At 35.8% G+C, this 24,169-nt stretch overlaps 1 protein-coding gene across 1 annotated transcript in view; it reads left to right on the forward strand.

The window, feature by feature from the left end:
• The window catches only part of MCPH1 (microcephalin 1), a 120,688-nt gene that overhangs the window by 94,150 nt on the left and 2,369 nt on the right, over nucleotides 1–24,169 (forward strand). The gene's annotated exons all lie outside the window — the stretch shown is intronic.

Below are 24,169 nucleotides of genomic sequence, written 5' to 3' on the forward strand. Positions count from 1 at the left end.
CTTGAGTATCATTTTTAGGAAGCAAAATCCATACGTTGAAATATTTACTAGACAATGTTTTGAAACTGAGATGTTCTGACTAGATGATGTTCTGACGTCTCCTAACTGAGTCAGTTTAGAATATTTTCTTTTTGCATTAATGAAGATTGTATCCTTGTGTAGGGTGTTAAGGTGCCCTTCTTTGATTAAGTGCATATAGCAGGTCAACTAAGATTTACTTGTGGAATCAGAGGAATTTCTCTCTGTTGATCACAAGGAGACTCTTGGGTAACAGGTTCAGATGACAGTAGCAGAAGTTAGGTAAAATGAATGTCATGAAACTTATGGAAATAAGTGATGGTTATTCAAGATTTCATATGTGTTTTATTGTCTCATCTTAAAGTGCTGTTGTTAGTATATTATCAGCGTTTTTCATTTCATTACAGTTATCAGACTATTGGATCCAAACTCTGTTGTTTTGCCGTTCTTCTCTTTCAGTAATGGATTCACTTGGACTGTGAATTGATTAAAAAAAACATGTCAGTAAGAAATTGGGTCTAAATACATTGACCATCCTGGAAACATAATTCTTTTACACTGTAGGCACACTTTGCAATGCTAAGAGCACGATACCTTTGGTAAATATCTGTTGAAATGTTTAAGCAGAGACTGTTCAGGACCCCCAATGCAGCCCATGGTGAGGAAGGATGGAGTAGCAAAGGACTGAGTTTTCAGCCAGCTGGGAAGTATTCCAGGCAGGACTACAGCAGGCAGGGAAACTGTAGGGAGTCGTGGCCTAAAATTTGTTTTAATTTCATACAGAGTATAAAGATATATCTTCTGAAGCTAAGATCTGTGAGACTGTAGAAAGCCTCTCATGAGAAGCAATGGAATCCCTGTTGTATGAGTAATACAAATGGCAAAACACTGAAAAATGTGAAGGAAAATCCCATGCTGGCAGCAGTATGAATTAAGTGATTTAATAAGCTTTTTCATCTCTTCATTTCTCTCATCAAACCTCATCACTTTGATGAAAGAAAGAAAAATGTTTATCTTGGACCTCCATGTGAAAAGTGCTTTTAGGAAAAAATACCCCTCTTCAGATGATAAAACTATAATTAATATAGTTGATATAATTCTTGCATTTTCTCACAGACATTAATTTAAACCTATCAGGCACAAGCTAATATTAATGCCTGCAAACTGTTAAGCACAATTATTCCAATATAAGGCAGCAGTGGGTTTAATATTGGAAATGGTTATCGTTTCAGATTTCTTTACAATATTGGGACAGCTTAATTTTATATTATTAATTCCATCAATGACATGCAAAAGAACACAGTTATTCCAATTGCTAAAAGCATGAGAGTGAGACAGTGCTTCATAAACTGTTATTGCCCACACAAAAACCTTCTTGGCTGACAAGTTTGCAACCAGACAAATTATTCTCAATTATCAATGGCTTGATTGCTGCTTTTGCTTTCCGAATTTTTTTTAAAAAGGAAACTTATTTAAACATAATATCTACAGTGAATATTTGTTTTAAAAATGCATTTTATGGACATCATGAACTGAAAGAGCCACAAATTATACATCAAAATCAGATTGCTCTTCATTAACTTGTGATAGCTTAATTTCTCTACTTTCAAAACCTCAATTTTTGAACACTTATTTGATGTGAAGTGGGCTCCTTTGTATTCATATTTGTTTTTTACCTTGCTAGTTCTGCAATGGGGGCAGAAAATCTGTGCTCACTTAGCTCTGACCTAACTCTGCTGGCCCACAGTTTTAGGCTACAGTACAGCCAATAAAGAAAAATAACACATGCTTTTAAGATAGCTATTTCAATAAACTGATAGCCTCAAGGACTAAAAAAAAAAAGATTCTTTAAAGGCAAACTGGGGGCTTCTCATTTAGAAGACTTTTCTAGTATCAATCAGAACCTTTTTGTGATACATCTGTCATGGAAAATGATCAGAAGCTGTTGAAGTAAACAAAATGTGGGTCTGTTCTGCATTATTGTAATTTGCAGATGCCCTGTGCCTGCTTACAGAGGATGGCCCGAGGCTTTTAAAGCTGTTAATGACAGGAACAGTAGCCAAGAACTGTCTATATTTGAAATACAAGTGTATTTTTAAAATAAACCAGAGTGTGTGAATCCTCACACAGTTGCCATTTGCATTAGATTTACACTGTGAGAATTTTTTTAAAAGATGCAGATTTCTCACCAAACATTCTGTGGACTAGTTAAACAATTGGAAGCATTTTCAAGAGGTGTTACCACTAGTTCAAATATTGGCTTTTGTGGCTGGTCCAAATCAGGCTTTATAGTAAGTGAAACTTGGTTCCCTTTCATTGATTTCTCAATGTTCATTAATTCATTAAATGTTCATTCATCAAATTCCATCCCTTTTCTGGCTCTTCCATGTCAGAAGGAGGCACCTGTTTCCAAAAGAATGAACTGGCAGATGGCTTAGTAAGTATTGCACCATATCACAGCTGGTGGATGAAGTAATTTTAATGAACAGAAAACAAACAGATATTAAAATAATCAGAATTGGAAATAAGGGAGAGAGGATTTCTTATCTTGTCCTTTTCTTTTTCTTCTTGGTTTTTTTTTTTTCTAGTTAATATTCTTCTATTAAGGTAGAGTTGTGAAATCTAAATCCTAAATACTAATTGTTGAAATTCAGGACAATTTGGACTGCGTAACAGCTCTGTCCATGAACATCAAATACACTGTAGCTGGTAGTGCATCTGCTGTACATGAAGGTTTTATCCATTTATACATTGTGTCATTTTTCCAGTTTACCAGGCATCTGAAAATCAGCCTGGTTTCAATGAAAATATGTAGAAAGCTGTACTCCATATGCTTTTCATATGAGACATCAGACTTGACTGTGTAATACTGGACATCTCCCATTCTGTGGGACATCTGCCAAGCTCAGCCGAAATAAAAGTTACAGGCAGGAGAATAAAACCAGAGGAATAAGTGATTACTAAATCCTTATTCTGTTTTTAATTTTTATATTCTGCTCGGGTCTCAGAGTCAACTTTTAACAATGTCTCTGAACTGGAATAGCCATGTATTCTGTACTTTAAAATGCTTTGTGGTTAAAACTTTAAAATGTTTAATGTTCATAAATGAATGACAGATTTTCAGAGGTTCTCAATGTAGGCTTAGAGACTTCCAAAAATCCTAGTATGTTTCCCTTTGCATCTTTAGGTAAGAATGTATCTCTGATCTACGAGCTTGGAAAAGCCTAAGAGCCTTTTAATATGTTCTGTGCATGAGTAGTTTAGGTTGTATTTGAAATGTAAACTGCAGCTGTTACAAATTTTCTCAAGAGTTTTGGGGTAAAGGATAAATCTTGCCTTGTTTTTGGGTGTTGCCAGTGATTATGTTACTCTGTCCTTTTAGTCTGTTATGTCCTAGATTATGAACTAATTAGATTAAGAAAGAAATGATAGCTTAAATTTAGGGGAAATTATTCTATTCCTCATGATTACAGAGGCATGAAAATGTTTCTCTGCAAAATGGCAGTAGAAGGCAGCAAGTAAATAAAAAACATCTTTTTTTAGCATGATTTTGAAAGCCAGAATCCCGGTTTCTGAATAGTTCAGTTAGCAGTCCCAGAAATGTAAATTCTAAAGTCCTATTGTAAGACCTTCCTTTCACATTTCCAGAATATGAAAGTAAATACTGATAACATCTGCCTATTTGGCATTGCTTTCAAGATGTTGTTTTCTTGTATCTATTTATAAATCTAATACCGTTCAACTCCTTTTTATTGGCATGTATGTGTTTATTCTACCTTTCAATACCTTGGATGCTGTAGAAAACTTCAAAGTAAATTAGATTTGGGTTCCTGTCTACGATACAATCCACAGTCACATACAGGTTTCACTTGCTAAAACTTACTGTGGTTGCAAGTAGAATTTTTATAATGTTCAGGTTAATGCCTGTGGAAGATTTTTTAAGCATTTCAACTGCCAGTCTAATGGAAAGAACCCTGAGAATATTTATCTTCATTTATCATGCTTTCAGTTTTAGTATTAGCTATATTACAAGAGAGAGCATAAATCATCTATTTGGCACCTCGCTTTTAATCCCAGGTTAAAAAAGGTACTACCAGGCTATTGCTTTCTGCAAGTTACATGCTGCTTTTGTAGTATTCTAGTCCTTCACTGCTGTTTCTTTGTCTGCATTACATCTGTGAAACTCAGAATAATCCCTGTATTCAATACATTGCTAACAGACAAGAAAGGAAATTTTACATATTCAGGATGCATATGTAAATTACTATTTTTATTTAATAAAGATAGATTGTTGAGCCTGGCACTAATTTTATCCGTTATTACCAGTGAAGACATGAGAACTTGAAGTACATCCTGCTTCCATACCAGGGAAATTGGCTCAAAGTGGAAGGAGGAAGACATAGCATCATTTTTTGTGGAATACATCCTTTAAATGTTAGTTCACAAAGAGCTGCTGAGTCAAAAGGCCAATTTTATCTAAAATTTGTTTTTAAAAATGTAGGATACTCAGATATACATAGCATACATGACAAAATAGCCAAGATAAAACAGTTCTAGAAACCTGTTGGACTTTATGGATGCATCTGATTGCTGCTCAGGAGCCCATCCTGGGAAGGATACCCGCCTACTTCTGTGCCTTCTCTGGCTGATATGCTTAATCTATGCACACGACTATAATCTAGGAGCACATGATTATGTTCTGTAATGACTTACAAATAACTTTAACACCCCAATTAGCTCCTAAAAAGAGCTCTGTTTTATCTACATAACTAATTTTCCAGGATAAAAATCAGTTCTGTAATTCTTTTTTACCACTCTGTGGTCCTTGCTTATAGTACAATGACCTCATATATGTATATCTAATAGAATCTTGCTGCCTTGGTACACTTGGGTCACAAAAACTTTTCACTGGTTATTTTGCCTGTAATTGTGATGTATTCTCTAGTTTCCTCTCTGCATTTGACTAGTTTGGACTAACATGGAAATGAAAAATGAGTGAATGTAAATTTTTTGCTAGAAGAAGGTTGTTGACAGCTTGTTCCAGTCCAGAATTTTCTCAGCACATAAACATAGACTACATTTCATAAAACAAAGCTGCAGTTTTGTTTGTTTGCTTTGGGGTTGTTTTCTAAGTTTCTTGAAAAGATCTGATTCTTAAATGAAAAGAAACACTGGGATGTGTTTAGAAGGGCATAACAAAGTACCAGAAGAGCAAGCAAAAACTGCAGTAAAGAAACTGAAACTGGTATACAGGTAATAAGAACAGACCCAGGCCAATATTAACTGCGAGGAAGAGCAGATGTTTCTGTTGCTCTATTGATGTAGATTTGGTAAATTTCCATTTTGCTGCAATAGTAGCACATTATGCATGCATTACACATGCTTTTACATTATCATCTGAACTGTAATCTTGCACTTCTAGAAAACCAACACTTGGGGAAACTGTTATCATTTACAAACACAATCGAAGTTTTACTTTGATCTTTTTTCCATGGTAGAAAAAAACATAGTCAAGTTTATGTGCCTTTGTCTTTTCTCTTCTGGTGATGTTGCACTGTGATTGTGTTTGTCTGTATGATTCATTGCAAGCTCACTGGCAGATGGTCACGTACACTTTGCAAAAGTGCTTGATGCTAATAATCAGCTTTTAGCTTTAATATTCTTTTCCTACTGTAAGTAATGTATATTATCATAATGCCTAGAAATATCATGGTTGTTTTAGTCACTGCCATCTAAATACCTTTATCCTTCAGTAAAAAAGGTTTCTCTGTACATGTTCAGTATTTTATGAGTGAAACCTACCTCATATGGATGGTAGTGATAGAAGAATTGGAGTTCTGTCTTCCATATAAGAACAGAATGGAAGAATGAGAGTTTCATAAGACCAGGATGTACTAGAAAACCTCCTGGCTCCTGCATATAATGATTTTTGTTGGTTAAGTCGTTGGAGCCCCACAGGGGTTATAAAGCTAAAGCTTCAGAAATCCTGCTTTGTCTTACTTGATCCTCACACTTGTTATGGTAGAAGGAAAGTGTTTATGTGTAATTTATTTGTTTATGTGTATTTTATTGCATAACAGTAAATCAGGCTTACATGCAGTGTTTATCTGTAATAGTTAAAATGCTGTCAGTCCAAAATACATTCCATTTATTTAAAAGGTGCACTTATAAAGAACTACTTCTACGTAGCACAGAAGAATGTGTATATCAAGAACTGTTGTTCTATAAGAGGAAAAATGTGTTGAATTATGGGCTTTTATTATTATATTATCATTTATTTAACAGTAGTTCTAGATGGAATAGCTGATGAAGCAAAAATATGGTGGAACTTTGTGGAGACCCTTTATAGCTGTGTTGGGATGGGAAAGTTTCTGGTCTGGCAGTTTTAGTGGAGCTGTTGAGATGCTCTTGTTGGCTTTTTTTTATTATAGTTGTAGTTGTAGTACACTATATCCAGGCAAAACAAATCTTACTCCCTCAAAACACAGTGTCATGCAATGGTTCCAGCAAAAGAGAATCTTATTTATTTAATTAAAATTCCCTTATTTTTAATCAATTCCTTGCTGTTTCTTCATTTAGTCATAAGCAAAAAGTTGTACTGCAACTCTGTTCATGTTCCTGGAAGAGAATATGACACTGAAGTCCATGACAGTGTCTCTACAGGGTAGGATCACAGCCTACAGACCTGGTATTTTTCTGAATGTATTTCTCCATTACATCTTCTGAGAGCTTTAGACTGTACATTTTAGCTGATGTAGCTTGTCTTCTCAGGCACTTTCGTAAGTGTGTCTAAGGTACAATCAACTGCAGAATTCTGTCCTCCAAAATGGAAGCTGAAGTAATTCACAGCTAATATGAAGAAAATACTCCATGGATATGTGCCAGATTTTGTCCTGCTAGTCTTAGTTTCCCTGAAATAAGCATTTTAATAGTCTCCTTTGATTCCTAACTCCCATACCTTTGCTTCAACCACACAAACACCAAAAAAATAAATTTTAAAATATATTCATAAGATGTCAAACTAAATTCTATCATCAGCTGATTTACTTTGAAATGATGATTTTGACTTACTGTGCTTGTGAGTGTATGTTTTTTATATATTAATATATTTCTGTACTTGTTCTTACTGTTTTGTGTTTTATTATGTGCTGATGACACAAGGTCTTCTGTTGTAGACCTTGGAGGTTTTTTCAAAGACAAGAAGTTCCATTGTCATGTTTTTCTTACAATGATTTATGCCTTGTGTATTGAAGTTATTTATCACAAGTATTTAAAAGATCGTTTAAATTAATAATTTTTAAAAAGTATTATTTAATATTTTCCTGAGGTTGGTCCCAGAGGCTGCAATCAAAAAAGAGCCTCTTTGCTAGTCAGCATATTACTTTTACAAAGGTAATATTTCTTCATTATTTTCCACTAAACATGAAAGCAGACTTTGTATTTCATTGTACAAATCCAAAACAAAGGATAGTGTCTGCACCAGGGACCTTTTGATCTTCAGAAGAATACTTCTGTCCCTTTTTTCCCCGATCTGACTGAAAGGTCACACTTTACCCCTGTTTCATTCTACCAGATTTATTTGTGGCCTGGAGGCTTTATCAAATGCATTTCAAGCAGGAAATTCTGGCAGTAATTCACATGAGAGGCTTTTACCTGTGGAGATGAGGCAGCCTGATTCTGCTCACCTTCAATAGTCTTTGCTGCATGTCATGCCTACTTTTAAATCTATTATAGAGAGAGAAATCTAACAGCTGTATGTTTGCCTGAGGGACAGGAATTTTATGGGTAGTCTGAATTGGGTGGAATTTTGTTGGTTCTTTTAACAGTAACTATTAGTATCTATATTTTAAACAAATATGTTTTGAACATATGAGGAATTTTTATACTTTTTCCAGGGAAAAAGTATAAAAATTCTGTTTAGTACTAACTTTCTAAAATCAAAGAAAATACACATTTAAGAATTAGCTTTAGGGTGTCCTCACTATCATGTTAAAACTGAAAAACTTGTCCCAAAACTTTAGTGATCTACCAAAAGTTTTGCCTAGTCTCAGAGATTCCTGCCTGAATCGAGGTACATTTTAAATGCCTTGAAACAGGTGCAGTTTCAATACAAAGCAAGGCCAAACTCTACAGATTTTATTGAGTACTATTACTGAAGTTCTGGGTTTAGTCTAACATGAAGGAGGTAGATAACTATGATATTAATTAAGTTTTGCACAAAACTTTACTATGTGGAACTATATAGTTGAGTTGATTGTGGCTTAGAAGAGAAACTGTAAAATAGGAATGGCACAAATAATTGAAAGATCTGTTTGTACCATCCCATTGGGTTTTTGGTTTGGGTAAGCTCACACTTATGAAACTAAAGATGTGCTTCTTGAAGCAGTACCATAGTGTGATCCCATAATTATTATTATTATTCTCTGTGATGTGGATTGGGCTGGTTCCTGCTTACTCATGTAGGAGATGCTGAAGGACACGTAGTGGTTCATCCGATATTAAAAGCAGACAATATTTTTTCTTGGATTTTTGCTTCAGGTTTGTTTGTTGGTTTTGGGTTTTTGTTTGGTATTTGTTTGGTTGTGGGGGTTTTTTTTGGAAGTTCATAGAATCATAAAATGGTTTGATTGGAAGAGGCCTTAAAGATCATCAAGGTGCAACCCCCTCCACCGTGGACAGGGACACCTTCCACTAGACCAGGCTGCTCAAAGTCCCATCCAGTCTGGCCTTAAACACTTCCAGGGATACATCCACAGCTTTGGGCAACCTGCTCCAGTGCCTGACCACCTCACAGCAAAGAATTTCTTCCTAGTATCTAATCTAAGCCTACTCTCCATCTTAAAGCCATTCTGCTTGTCCTGTCACCACAAACCCTTGTGTAAAGTCTGTCTCCAGCCCTCTTGTAGTCCCTTTAAAGTACTGGAAGGCTGTTCTAGGGTCTCCCAGGAGCTTTCTCTTTTTCCAAGCTGAACAATCCCAACTTTCTCAGCCTGTCTTCATAGGAGAGGCACTTCCAGCCCTCTGGTCACTTTTGTGATCTCCTCTGGACTTGCTCCAGGAGTTCCATGCCCTTCTTATGCTGAGAACCCCAGAGCTGGATGTAGCTCTCCAGGTGGAGTCTCAAGAGGGCAGAGCAGAGGGGCAGAATCCCCTGCCTTGCCCTCCTGGTGACACTGCTTCTGATGCAGCCCGGGGTATGTTTGTCTCTCTGGGCTGTGGGCGCACACTGCCATCCAATCTCCTGTTGTGTGCTTTCCCCAAGAGCATCTCACCACTGCTGTAGGGCTGCTGGCTTCTTCTCAGCAGCACTGCCAAGTCATTCTCCTTTTTGATGAGATCATTCCTCAAACATAGGGTTTTTCCAGGATTAACTGCACTATTTCTATTTTCATGCTGCCCTCAGAGGGTGTTGCAGACATTGTAATGGTTCTTTCTTTCATCAGGAGTTTTCGGCATCCTCCACTGGCTTTAGCCATTTACAGTGGATGTTTTTTCTACTGCATTCCAGATTTGTCTAGAATACAACCCCAAGCAGTTGACTGCTGTTTTAGCTTCATTTCCTGGAAGCCTTTGGTTTGTAAGACAAAGAGGTAGTGCTCTCCACAAAGATGCAATGTGCACATGGACTTATCCAAAATGACATTTGTTTGATTAATTATAACTCCTATTATAGTATCCTTTTAAGTTTGAGCTTCTGCCTGGGTGAATCAGCATTTCCAATTCTGTGGTTAAATAAATTTAGGAAAGAAACCACATATGTTGTAATATATAGGCTGTATTGTACTTAAGCAGACAGTTACATTACGCTGTGTTTGCAGGTCTGGTATTTACCTTTTCATGGGAATTTGTCTTTCTCATGGTTAATTGCAAATGAAGTAGACAGAGGTCAAAATGTGAAAATCATGGAAAGATGACATTGGAAAGTATTCTTATTGCTCTTATCTTATAGATCACGCTGACGACAACACAGGAACATTTCCACTTTAAAAAAGTTCAAATATGTTAAAGAATAGTATATTTAAAGTATTATGGTGTTCTAAAAATATTTTTAATTAGTTTACACAGGTGGTATTACATTTGTATGGCATTAGAGGAATTATTACCTTTAATAGCTTTCACAAGACACTATTAGTGGAAACCCTGCTACCCATGTTTTATCTCAGAGAACTGCATGCCATAATTAAGTGCACTTAAAAAGCCAAATTAAACTGAATGAACAAGTAACCAGTAAGGATGTTCTCTTGAGCATTTGTTCTTACCATGATGAATGATGCTTGTTTTTCTCTTCTCTTTAATTAGAATGTTTCTACATTTGCCAAAGAAAATGTTGGAATGAGGACAAAAACTGAAATTATAGGAACAGGGTTTGATGTAATAGCTTATTTGTAAAGGAAACACAACTTGTTTGGTATTTTATTGAAACAGGAAGTTCAGAACCTCAGTACACACAAGCACAACAAATTCTCAGGTGCTAGTTGAGTCATCTGTTGTTGGAAGTAGCCTCATAGAAGGCTTCCCCTTGATTTAGTTTTAATCTTCAATTAACAAAGGGAAGGAAATTACATACAGATTTAGTTTTAGATTATGTGCAAAGCTCTCTGTTGCTTTTTAGCTGTCACCCTGATGTGCATGCTTTGTGACTGTATCATGCTGGCACTACCAAAGTGTGTCCCAGTGAATATATTCAGCTTTTAATGAACATAAAAAACGTGATGTATTCCTTTTATTTATAAAATAATATAAAACTTGCCTAGTCAAAGTATTTTGATTTTTCCTTCTCTAGCCATCTCATACCTGATTTCAGCTTTATTTCAAACTGGAGAGGTAACAGCTATGATAAAGTTGTAATTGATAAAACTACTGTTTTAAGTTTAGTGTGGAATTGCTTAATTTTTAACTGTCATATTTGTTCGTAATATATAACAGAGGATGTTATATAACATTCTCTGTTCTATAGCAGAGAAGAGCATGACAATGCCATGTAGTTTTGTTTAGCTGTGAAATCATAAAAAACCACTTTGGAGTTTATGTATCTTCTCAGGAGAAGACTTAGCTTTCCCCTCCCTTCTAAGTCTGTAGGACACTGGCCTCTCTTTAATAAGAAGGATTTATTTAATTCCCTCCAAATCACATCATTACTGTTTCTCTGTTTAACCCCAGGAGTATTGCAGTATTGTGCAGTGAGTTCTTGCCTCCATTAACAGTCTGAGCAATGATGGCTTTATGGCTATATCAGTCCACAGCATAAGGACAAATGCATTACACCTTAATCGATAATGTCATTTTAAAAAAAATATTCCATGCATACCATTAGAACTACCATGCTAGCTCCTCAATTTTAAATTTAATAGAATTTTAAAATAAAAATACACGCATGATCCAGTGAGTGTGCAGGACATTTTTTAACTTTTTCCCTTATGCAGGACTAGCTAGATTATATTCTTTTTCTTCATTCTCTTAGTGCATATACTTTAGTATAGTATGTGTGCAAGCAGTTACCTTCATGAGAGTTTGCATTATTATAGGACTAAAGCTGTATTCCTGATAAACCCACCTTATTCCCATGGATTTTGGTGGGAATTATGGATTGGGGCAGAGCCAGATATGATAAATATTTATTTACATACATTTACTAGAAAACTAGTATGCAGGAGAGAAGCATTGAGCATTTGTATTTTATCAAAGCATTGAGCATTATTGAGCATTTTTATTTTATCTAAGATATCCAGATGTGTGACTAGAAACGAACTACTGGTTTTGCTTGAAGACTGTGACTGTTTGTGCTTCAGGGCATTTATCTTGCATTTAAGCTCAAATCCCAGTTGCTCATATTTTATGGACAGTACTTGCTGAGTATCCTTTGGTTTTCAAATTGGAACTGCTTGCATATGCAATGACAGCCTCTTGAAAAGGCTTTCTGATTTCACTAAAGCAAAAGCACTTCAGGTAAAATCCAGATAGACTAGAAGGTGGTAGACTCTCAATCCTGCACCATTCTTAGATGAAGAACAGCAGGAATATAGGAAAGAAACTCAGAAAGGAGGACAGGGTCAGGAGTTTGACCCTACAAACTTTGCCCAGCTAGCATGAGAAGTCACTGAAAGTCCACTGCCATAATAAGTCTGCCTAGTTCTCCATATTTAACTGCATCATAACTGGCAAGCTCAAATTTAAAACAAACTCGAATTCCATATGGAATTTACAAGAATTTTTTTTAAGGTTTTTAGAAGATGACCATTAGATTCTCAGTAAATAGAAGTGGACTTTCTTGTGAATTGGTTTTAGATTGCCACTTCAGATTAGCACTTCAATAGCTTCACCTTTAGTGTCATGCTTTTATTTTAACTTCATTAAGACAGTTCCTGCAAGAGCAAATGCAAATATCAAATAAGTCAAATTAATATTGTTCCATTATCTTTGTCACTGAAAAAAAAGTTAAATCAGAAATAAGTCATAAAAAAAAAGGAAAAAAAGCAGAAATGTTATTACATGTCAAAATCTCAAATGCATCTGAAATCCTAATCAGGAATAAGATTGTATTCCAAATAAGGTTTAAGTTTCAAGCTTCTTATTTGCAGCAACAACATGTTAGACTTCTGTTTTCCTCTGGCGTTTGATCAGGCTACTGAGACAGCGTCTGCTCTGCCTCCTGTAGACTCTTGAGAAGAAAACAGCGGGGTGATCTACTGCAAATGTGTTTGGTGTATTAGCTCACAAGTTCATAAATGTCAATTCCTTAAACAGGTACTGGTATTGGTTACTTTTAGAAGAGCATCATTTGTTACTATGCACAGCTTACAACTGTGGTTTGTGAATTCATTTTTTTCGTTTTATTAAAACAAATCCTTTTCAAATGCTCATCCTTAACTTGAGAAATAAGAGCAAAGACAATAAATTTAGTGTCAGGTACTCAGCCATTACCCTACCAACTATCATAGCTTTAAACTTATTCTGTATTCCAACATAAATATTTCTCCTTCAATTATATAGAAGATAGTCCCGGCTTGCTGTCACAATATAGTCAAAGTTCTTATATTATTGTCATGCTAAAAAGTACAATCATTCATTAAAATAATCTTCAAATAGAAATTGTCTGTCATGTCTTTTGTTTAGCACCTATGAAGAAAGTGGTCCTCTCCAAAAAACATTTCTTGAGTAATGATAATTTTAAAACATAATTGATAAAAACCACCTGGTCAAATATTTGAATACATAGGGGTTTTTTTGCTCTGTGTGTGCTGGCAAGTCCACTTGATGCTTTTGGTGCTGGAGGATTAAATGTCTCTGCTTTCCATTCTTCCTATGGGATCTTCCAATTTGTGACATAGATTAAGTGAAGAGGAGATGTTATTACACATAAAGTATTCCTGCCAAGGAGTACTACTTAGGGAAGTTATAGAGGTAATCATGATAGCAGTTCTTTTGGGAGTTTCTGACAGCAGCCCAAATCAGGTCAAGTTTTGCAATGGGCAGCATTCCACAGCAGTTGCACCATGTGTGATGCCAGGTAATCTCTTTGAGTGGGCTCATTTTTGTGATTCTCAGACAATTTTAAAGATTTTTGCTGTTGGATTTTGATGTAATTTCAACTGACCCTTTAGTTCATATTTTAAAAACCAAGAATTCCCTGATAATTATCATTGTAGTGCATGTGTTTCCCTGTAAGTAGAGAGTTTGCATGGGACTTCTGAATGCAGCTCTCCAGATTTCTGTTGTGCTTAGTCATTATGATGCATCTTTTTTAAACAATTTAAGAAAAAAAATCTTTTAATTATACATCACATTTTTGTTTATATTTTGTTTGGTATGTTGTAATATACTGTGTGCTAAACAGAAATGTTTTGTGGTTGTTTTGATGAGGGAATACTTTAGGCTGCTCTACTTAGTTTTTCCTCTGTTGATGCAAAAAAAATTAAAATAAGAAATCAACTTTCAAAAAGTCTAATTTGCTGATGCTTAAGTTTTTTAAGCCAAGTACTTTTTATTTGTTCCCTGCAGCATATCAAAAAAGATTGAGAAGTCCATCCTCAGAAATGTGAAGGAAAATGAACTCACTGTGTTAAAGCTTTGACATATTTCATAAAGCTGTTGAAAACCTAAACATGAAAGCCAGATTTATGAGGTTTTTTAAAGTTATTTGTAGATTCCCAAGACGATTGTGTTCCCATCACTTACTGTAGCCTCTAAAACTCAAATGACGCTTAAAAATATTCATGTTTGGCACACACTGAGTTACTGCTGGGCGTTGCAATGGCATTCAGCTAAAACTAAATAGCAGAGAGAAGAATGTATTCTGTCTTCCTGAAAAACAATTCAGTCTGCTCAGACACAGCAAAAGGATTCACATTTTCATATTTTAATGATAAAACTAGCAATTAGTTTAAATGTTAAGATTGCATTTATTATGGGTTCATACAACTGTTGGGGGAATGAGCCATTTGGGAACATCTGTGTAACCCTTCACATTTGCCAGGCTTTTCCTTTCAACAAGATTGCTCACTTTGTTATTGCTGGAATAGAAAACTCTTTTATTTATCAAAGTATTATTCATCTGCACATTGCCAGGTATAGAAAATCTGTTGACAGCACTGGATTTATCATTTACTGTTAAAGGCAAGTGGAAGGATTCCCCACTTCACTAAGCCAGCAAAACAAATGTCATTCTTGAAACTCACTGCACAATATCCTGTGCTAATTAAAAAAAAAAAAGTAGACTGTCCAAAATGATCCAATATCTGAAAAGCCTAAGGTAGCTGTAATGAGCTTATAATTTTGAATTTTTTTCTTTAATGCAAATACTGGGCTTCCATGCCTTGTGTCTTCATCATTTGTAGAATTTAACCATGGGGAGTATCAAGTTGCTCTCCATTAAGTGCAGCATGTTATTAGCTCATGGAATTTCTGTTTCAGTGTGGTCTTTCATCACTGAAATATAGTTATCTGGAAATGTATTCTTTCAGTCTGTAAAAATGCAAGTGTTTACTCTCATATGATTAAACATTGCTATTTACTTCATTAATACTTCATTCCTTAAGCTACTCTGCTGAAATTAATAACATACTGGCCTCATGCACTGGTCTTCTTAAAACAAAAACCCAGCAAACAATTTGCCTTATGTGGGTTGGGAGATTTCAGTAAGGAGACCTTATATGAAATATGGGTAAATGGTTGCAATATGAGGGAATAAATGCCAAAATGCAACTAATCTTCCTCCTTCTGTTGCTGTATAAGAATGAACTATGAGATACCAATATGGGCAAGTTGCAGATGTTAAAAGACAGCCTACATTTAGTTGAGGTCATTATTTTTGTGCAGTTAATAAATCCATTTGAAAGAAGTATCCCATACCTATATCACTACCCCATTCCATCTGCCAGAAGTGACTCCATGCTCTCGGGTGCCTGTGTCTAGAAGTCAGTGATCCAGGCAACTGGAAAGGGATCTGCAGAGTGTGTGAGGAGTAAGTGGTGAGAGCACTGTGCACACCACTCACACTTCGGGCTCTGGGCTCATTCCAGCCTGCCCCCTGAACTGAGCCCATCTTCTGAGTGTATTCCATCCAAATGGAGTACAGTGTGCCCTGATGGGTGCTCCACAGTGGGAACTAAAAGTACACTCCATGGGAATGACTAACAGATTCATTTCAAAATTGCATTAAACTAGACCAGTAAAAATATAAGTATCTTTTCACCAAAGGTCCTGTGGGGATAGATCCATCAAGAACAGGTCTTTGTCAGCTGTGAGGAAAAACAGGAACATCTATATATTACATAACTTTTAAAGTCATGGCTGGTTGTCTAAATCAAATTATTTGGAGGTTAGGATTGTCCTGGTTTGCATATGGTCTCAACTGCCTTTGTTCAACTGTCAGTTGAATTAAGGGAAGAAACTTTCTGCTCTTATTTTGCTTGCTTTGTGTTTTTGAGACATATGGACTTCCATGCATCTACAAACTGTGTTAGGTGGAGAGTCCTACCAATAATACCAGATATAAAATGGTAGATTCAACATTGCTCACTTAGATCTCCTGCGCAGAAGATCCATAAATGATCACATGAGTTCTTTGTCATAAACATAATGAAGCCACCACACCAGCACATGTGGGAACCATTGGCATAAAATGTACAACTGTTCCATCCATATACTGTATTTGTTATCTAGGCTTTTCCTAAGCTACCAGGCTATAAAGTCTGATTAATCATAACCTAAAGTTAGTAGAACTGGAGATTCACTCTGTCAGTTCTTTAATTACTAAACTGTCTTCATCTCACCTCATGAGTTTTCTCACTTTCACCCTTGTGAATTTCCTCCCTCCCACCATCCCACAGAACGGGGAAGCAAGTGGCTCTGTGGCGCTTAGCTGCCACCAGGGCTAAGCTACAACAGACTGGAATTAACCTTGACAGATAGAAGAAATGGTCAGAAGTAAGTATGATGGAGTTCAGTAAAGACAACTGCAAAGGCAGAGAAATAATCCCCTGCAGAGTGGCAATGCAATAGTTCTGCCCAAAGAGCAACTCAACATTTTAGAGGATCTGAACCAATATATGTAACCTCTGTCATACTCCGATAAGAGAAGCAGGCATTCAAGGATGTGTTAACAGGAATGCTAAGCATAAAACACGTGAATTGTTTGCAGTGTGCAGAGAGCAGTGGTGGGGCCTGAGCTGGAATACCATGTCTAGTTTTGGGCACTACACTTCAGGAAAGATGTGGGATCCATTGGCAAAAATCCAGGGGAGAGTAACAAAACTATCAGAGGTCTACAAAATATGACCCCAGTGCAAAGACTGAAAGAACTGTGTTTGTTTAGTCTAGAGACAGCTGAGTGGAGACATGATAACTGCCTTCAAATATTTAAAGGTTTTTGCAAAGAGGAAAAGAAGAAATTGTTCTCCATGTTCCTTGGCACTAGGACAAGAAATAAAGGGCTGAAAATACATCAGAGGCAATTTAGGTTATATAATTAAGGAAATCTTTCTAACTGTGCGAGAAGATAAGCATTGGACTAGATTGTATATGGAGGTGGAAGATTTCTGTCTTTAAATTTTACAGGGATTCTTGGGGACTTGTCACATGTAGTACATGTAACCCTCATGGTGTCCCTGTGGTGCAGGGCTCAGAGGTGTGTGTGCCACACTCATACACCACTTTGGCATGGGGCATGGAACAGGGCTGCTTTATTGATATTCTGGTGAGGAAAACCCTTCCCAATTATAATTTGCAGAATTTTGTTATAAATTTCCAATTGCAGTTTGCATTCTTATCACTGCCTTGTAGTCACTTGAATTCTCTTGAAATAAGATGAAGTGGAAGGACAAGTTTTGAGGTATTTTGGAAGAAAGGTTTAAATTTCTAGTCCTGAAAAATCTTTTCTTAGTCAGCAAATTTGTAATTAAAGGACTTTTTAATTTCAAAAATATTTGTTTGTATTGAAACCAAATGCAAATATATTTATTTCAGAATATGTTTGAAGTTCTAAGCAAGTAGTTATAGTAAAGTGACCCTATCCTACAATCTTATCAGAGTGTTTTTAAATCATATGTATATTGGTAATACAGCTCCTTGATTTGCAAGTCATAGTTATTCTCAAAAGGGAAAAGACAATGCTTTACCCTGATTTGTTTTTTATTAATCTATAGTTGATTACATTGAATTATGTAGTTTTTAAAAATAGTTCTATCTCTGGAAAACAAGGAAATTAAACTAAAAATAAGTTATTTTTTCTTTTCCTGCAAAAATTTGATATGCCGGAAAAAAATGGTTCAGACATCTTCCAGTATAATTTTGAATATCCGCCAAACAGTAGATTTATTTGCCAAACATTTTCATACAGTATTCCCAGTGGGACTCAGGCTTTCAGAGTATAAATTGGTGAAATTAACTTTTCTTATCAGTCTGTGGGATTTGAGAGAAGCACGGTTGTCTGCCAAAATGCAATAGAAAGAAACAATATCAGCTGAATTGTCTGGATTCAAGTGTTCTTGCTTTTGCCCTTGCCTTGGCCAGGAAACTTATGCGAAGGAGTCTCAGAGGAGGGGAAGAAAATGTTTTGAATAATTTTTCAGATAATACAGTTTTAACTGTATGCCATTTCTCCTTTTATTTTCCTTTTTATTTTCCAAGACCAGACATTGAAACTTTCTTTTTTCTAGACCAGATATTCTACTCTATCCTCTTCCACCTCTGGCTCCTGGCTCAGAACACTGGGTTTTCTACTGCAGAAGCCTATGGCCTGTTTGCCTGTACACAATCTCCGTGTGTGTGTGGGTGTGCTGGGGGCTAGTGTAGCCTTATCAAGCATTCAAAATGTTCTCACTTCTGACTGTCTGAAGTCTTGACAGACAGTGAGCTTCTGTTTTAGCCGAAGGATATCAACAACCAATGAGGAAGCATTGTTTCAATAAACAGTCAGAGATAAAGACACCATGTTTGTAATTAATTTATATTGCATGAATGTTGCAAGTTGAGTTTTGCTCTGAGAATGAAAAACATCACTAGCAATGTCATGCCCAAGAGTGGAATGAGGTTCTGGGTGCTGATGAGATGAAAGGATGGCAGTACATCCAGAACCAGTTGGGGTCCTGCATCAGTGTTGTGTTCCATTAACTGACACAACATTCTTGAAAGCTGAGGATCTATTTTTTTTTTGTGAAACTGCTTGCTGAAGGAGGTTGTTTCCAGGTCCTAACATGTTTTTTTCATGCCAGACATCACCAATTTATTTATCTAGTGCAGCATTTCAATGTAATTTTTAAAGCTTTTAGTGAATACTATTTGAATTTTAGTATTCCCAACATGTTAAAAAACTCAGCCAAGTGCTAAAATAATTTAAAAAACCCAACAAACTAAAATGATAAGCTTTTAATTTCAGTTAAAAATGTATGGCACATGTTTTTCCTACAAAAATAGAGCTGCTATTTGATTAGTTGCTTCTATCCTATTAAACCCGATATTTAGAAAGATGAAAAAGAAAGCATTTCTTCTTTGTCTTGCAGCAGTACTGCATTGTTAACATGAATCATTCCTTGATCCCTGTAGGGTCCTGCAGATTCTGCAAATTCCTCACTGCAGGATAACTGTACTTTCAGAGGTCTGCATACTGCAATATCTTCCTTTTCATCAGAAGCAGGCTGATGGCTCACTTGTGTGGATGTAAGCCCTTGATCTCTATGTATGTGGGGCTCCACATATGTGCTTTTCTTTTAAATTTTTACTAAATGACACTCTGAAAATGCATATCACCATGCAAGTTTAATGATGCCTAACAGGAATATAATTTTGATTTTGTTCCTCACAAGGGCTTCATAAAGAATTATAGCAACCGAAAATGTAAACATTACTTAGACAGTATATTGATCCATACTGAAATAATGTGAATATAAAAATCTTAGAGCTTAATGTTTCCCCAGCAACATCAGTAAACTATATTAAATTAATATGCTATTTTATTTGTCTCTTATTGTTAAATTTGTACATTATCAAAGCATAAAGCTTGTGGGGTTTGGTGTTCATCCATTTTGTAGGGGTTTTGTCATTTAATATTTGCAGAATAGTAAACTAATCATTAACACTTCAACAGTCAGTTCTCTTTTTACTGAAAAGGAGCAATAAATAAATTTTGATCATCAATTTCAAATGAAATAGTACTTAGTCTTTGGATAGATATAAACCATAAAATATACAATCTTCTCTCTTAAAACTTGCGTCTGCAATTTTATTTTTTGCTGTTTGTATTTAGTAGAATATATTAATTATTTTTGCAAGTAACAATAACCAAGACATTACAGCTTTCCATGTTCTCATAAATACTATATTAATTGCTTGAATATTAATTATAAAATAAATCATAAGGGTTTTTTTTAGATTTATTAATGTTTAGTCAATAATTGAAATTAAGAATGAAGATTAATAATGCATACATTGATTGTACAGTGCATGCACAAATTTTCAGACATGTCTAATCATTAAAGATGGCTACATTATGTATATTTTTAAAGTATACTGTACTTCACATTATCAATTCTAGGCTACAAATACAATTTTTATTAATTTTAATAAATCATAACCATACTATTAATTTCATTTTTTGTGAAATATTATTATTCTAATAGCAATTCAGACTGCACATTTCTTCATGTGCTATTTTCTGAAAATTGGACACTGAAAATTGAGTGCTATATATAGGAAATTATCTGTTTCATTGCTTAAAAATTTCAATGTGCATTCAAAATATTTATTTTCCTACATGTTACAAGAATTCAGGTATTATTCAGAGATAATACCTTTGTAGCACTTGATAGCTGTCTCCTATGGAGTTTTGTGTTGGTTCTGGCACCTTGCCCAGCAGGAGGTATTCTCATACAGTCCTAGACAAAACTACAAAGTTTAGGACTTTTTATATTATATGCTCTTTTGGCTTGGGGGAATTGAAAATGAGTCACAGGTGGGACAATAGTTGGTGAAGGTTTTTGTGATTTTTTTACTTTATAGCAAAGAAAGACTTTATTTATTTGTAATACATTCTCCTTAAGTTTTACCTCTGTCAGCAGTATTTTTTTTTCCATTGAAAACTTAGGTTCAAACAAACAACTACATTAATGGTACATTTGTGAGAAAAGTATTCATATAAAAGGTGTCTTCCTGCCATTCAGCCAGCTAGTGAAAGTATGAGGTTCATGGTTAGAGTCTTTACCAGAAAGATTAAATAGATGGGTCAATAACACTTTGTTTTAGTGTTCATCTGCTAAAGAACACAATTGGAAATGAAAATCAGTGCTAACACAACTGCAACCATAACTACTGACTTATAGATCCACAATTTGTGGAAATAGTTGCTTTTGGGATCTGATATTTTCCCAGGCTTGGTCTCTGCTAAGAAATTATTTCTTTATTTGTAAAAGTTTGCATGAAATGGGTATGGTTTCAAAGGACTGGGAGCACCCCTGGAGTGTTGCAAAGGCTTTGATGTTGCAAAGGCAGCTGAGTCAATTCAGGGCTAAGAGCTTGATTGTGCCCTCTGGTCCCCCTGCCAAAGCCTGTGTGGTCAGCTGGCTGCCCTTCAGCAGCTGGCCAGCAGTGCAGCTTCCAGGCCAGTGGGCCAGCAGGCAAAGTTAACCTTCCAACCTTCCAGACTCCTCTCTGAACTCTGAATGTAAACGCTGGGATTTTTTGCCTCTCTGTGGCCTGTGAGGGGATCCAGCGTGCTTGAGCAAATCCAGGCACAGCTGATTGGGAATGTGGTGGTGCTGCTCCAGACAAAGGAAATGCAGAGGTGACAGTCCATGTTGAACCCTTCCTTTGATGCTGCCACTGGGATGTGCTGTGTTCTTAGCCTGTCCTCCTCTCAAATGCACTGGCAATGAACCCAGATGGAATTGTAAGCACAGTTTAAGAAAAGCCTCTCTATAGCACAGCAACATTTCCTTCCTCTGGGTGATGCTACTATATACTGAATGCATAAATAAAGCATGTTAATTGTGCACATGAGCTGAGGTGAGTGCAGTTAGGTCCTTAAAATTTGGGTTTCCCGATTTTATGATTAGCTATGTACACATTTGCTTTAATATTAATTTCATCCAACAGCTGTTTCTATAGGATGATGTATTATATAAATAAGTTTTCATTACAATGGCAGCAAATAAATCCTTTCAGGGGAAATTTTTTAGGAAGCAGGAATACAATTAGCCCTTTTAAATAATATTCCCTAAAATATGCAGGAAATAGCAGATTGCAACAATTTATATTTGGTGTCTTCTATCTAACACAAGTCCTACTGCCTTCTTAAGATAAAAACTTATCGATTCTAATAATTTTTATCTTTAAAATCTTAGGGTTTCAGGTTGACAAAACCAGTGTGAGTTTTGTCTTTTTTAGTTAAATCTAATCTATTGTAGATAAACTAGCGCTATATCCTCTTTGGAATTGTATTTTTTTCTATCAGTTGCATCTGATTTGTGCCAATAATTCCAAAGAGCTCTGTGTCAGATGAGCTAAGATGGCATTGCATCTGTCATGAGGCCGTTATGAGGTTGATACAGAAAGGTTGTTGTTTTTCACTATAGTGCATACTTGAATTTGTTGAAAGTGCTTACAACAAGCACTTTCATAGTTTCACAAGAGCACATTTTTTAAATGAAGATTAATGATTGCAATCCTAGTAATACCAAAATCACACTGCTCTGTACATCACAGATTGCAAAGTGGCTTTTGTTCCTGACCAATCTCCTTTTAAGACAGGAATCATGTCCTCTAAATCTCACAAGACCCATCACAAATGGTACTCTTAGAGAATCCCAAATCTGATCCCATGTATTAAAACAGTACAATTATTAATTTTCAGGTTTTGTTGACACCAAGATGCCCAGCAGACAGGCACTCCTAGAAGAGTGTTCTGCTCAGATGGAGGTAGGCAATACTCCACTGAGTCCAAATCCAGAGTGCAAGGCATCGGGTGCAGGAAGGGCCATCAGATATATTCAATAAGTTTGGGTCCTCCAAAGTTTGCAATATAACTGCAATGATACTGTGATCAACAAAATTACTTAGCAGCTGTGATACAGGATTAGGTGTGCTATGCCATTCCTAAACCTCAGTTTATGAAGGAATAGAAAATATAGGGTATTTCTTGGGTTCTGATTGAGTCTTCTTTGTCTGCTTCATCCATAGCAGTCACTGTCCTTATACCTTAGTGAATTCAGAAAGCAAAGAATCAACCTAATTTTATTCTCAGGAGAGCAACCAAGGAATTAACAATCTGAGAAAGCTGAATTATTTATTGATGGAGGAGATCTCAAAATTCAGGTTGACATGGATTGACATGTCCCAGAACAGCAGAGGCCAGTGACAGAGCCACTGAGCTGAAGCCTCAAGTTACCATGGGTTTCAGGCTTTGCAGAATCTTCCTCCAGCTCATTGATCAGAAGTGCTAGGGCAATTCGCTTGGACTTTTATCTGTGAACATGCCATGGAACCACTTGGCTTTATAAACCCCTGCAAATCAGGTGGAGATTCTTACAGTGGCTGCACGTTTGCCAAGCACATACATTATCACATTAGATTCTTAAGTGCCTATAGTTTCCCAGCATGTTTGTGTGTTGAGTGGAAGGAATCCACTCAACAGCTAATTTTTCCACTGTTCCAGTTTCACCACCTCACATGCTACAGTTTCATATTCAGATGTCTAACAAACCAGATATATGAAAAACGACCTTTACTCCATGTTCATGTTATCTGTATAAAAAATGCCAAGCATCACATAATATGAAACATTTCTTTTTGTTCTCATCCTGCAATTAACTCCAGTCTCATTATAAATTTTCCAGACTTTGAATAATGATAGAAAATCAGAGCTGTAATCTACATTGCTCTGGCAGGTCAACAGCAGCCTCACACTAAGAAATATGATCTTTTTTTTTTAATTTTGATATGAAAACTTAATTTTGCATACCATGCTGTATCCACTTGCTGTATGCACTGCTTTTATGCATATTACAGCTAAAGGAAATGGCTTTAATTGCTGCAACACTTTTCTGCCTGGTATATACTGAGCATAAAATTTGCCTTATATAGATCAAGCAGGTTTTTGCTATAATGATCAAATGTTACAAGCTGCACAGCATTTACAGAGAACTTATTTTGGTTTTGTGGACACAAAAGGGTTTACACTAATTGTTTCACTCTGAGTGCTGGTACTTTTGTGGTACTTCATACATCTGAGCAAAAATATAGTTTGTTTCTGTGGAGCACAGGAGAGAAAAAGAGGTCCTAAAGTAGTTTAAACTCAGAGTTAGATATGTTTCTAAACTCCTCAATACAAACCAACAAGTATTATATATTATAAAGACTATCACAGTTTGTATTTGTGCTGCAAGACTATAATAATTTATAATATCCTTTTAAGATTTCTGTGTCATAGCAAGTGTTATAAATGTAAGAATGTAAGACTATGGTGAAAAATAATATTGTCAAGTGCTTTAAGAAGTTTCATAGGTAAAATGTCATATAAAAATTAAATAAAATATTTTCATAAATATAAAATAATCTCAAAATCTGGCTTGGGAATTGTATTGATCAAGTAGAGAAAATCCTTTGTATATTTTACCCAATAATTTCTGATACACTAGAAAAAGTAAAGTTCATACTAATATAT

Source organism: Camarhynchus parvulus, chromosome 3, assembly GCF_901933205.1.
Source record: "Camarhynchus parvulus chromosome 3, STF_HiC, whole genome shotgun sequence".
NCBI classification, from domain to species: domain Eukaryota; kingdom Metazoa; phylum Chordata; class Aves; order Passeriformes; family Thraupidae; genus Camarhynchus; species Camarhynchus parvulus.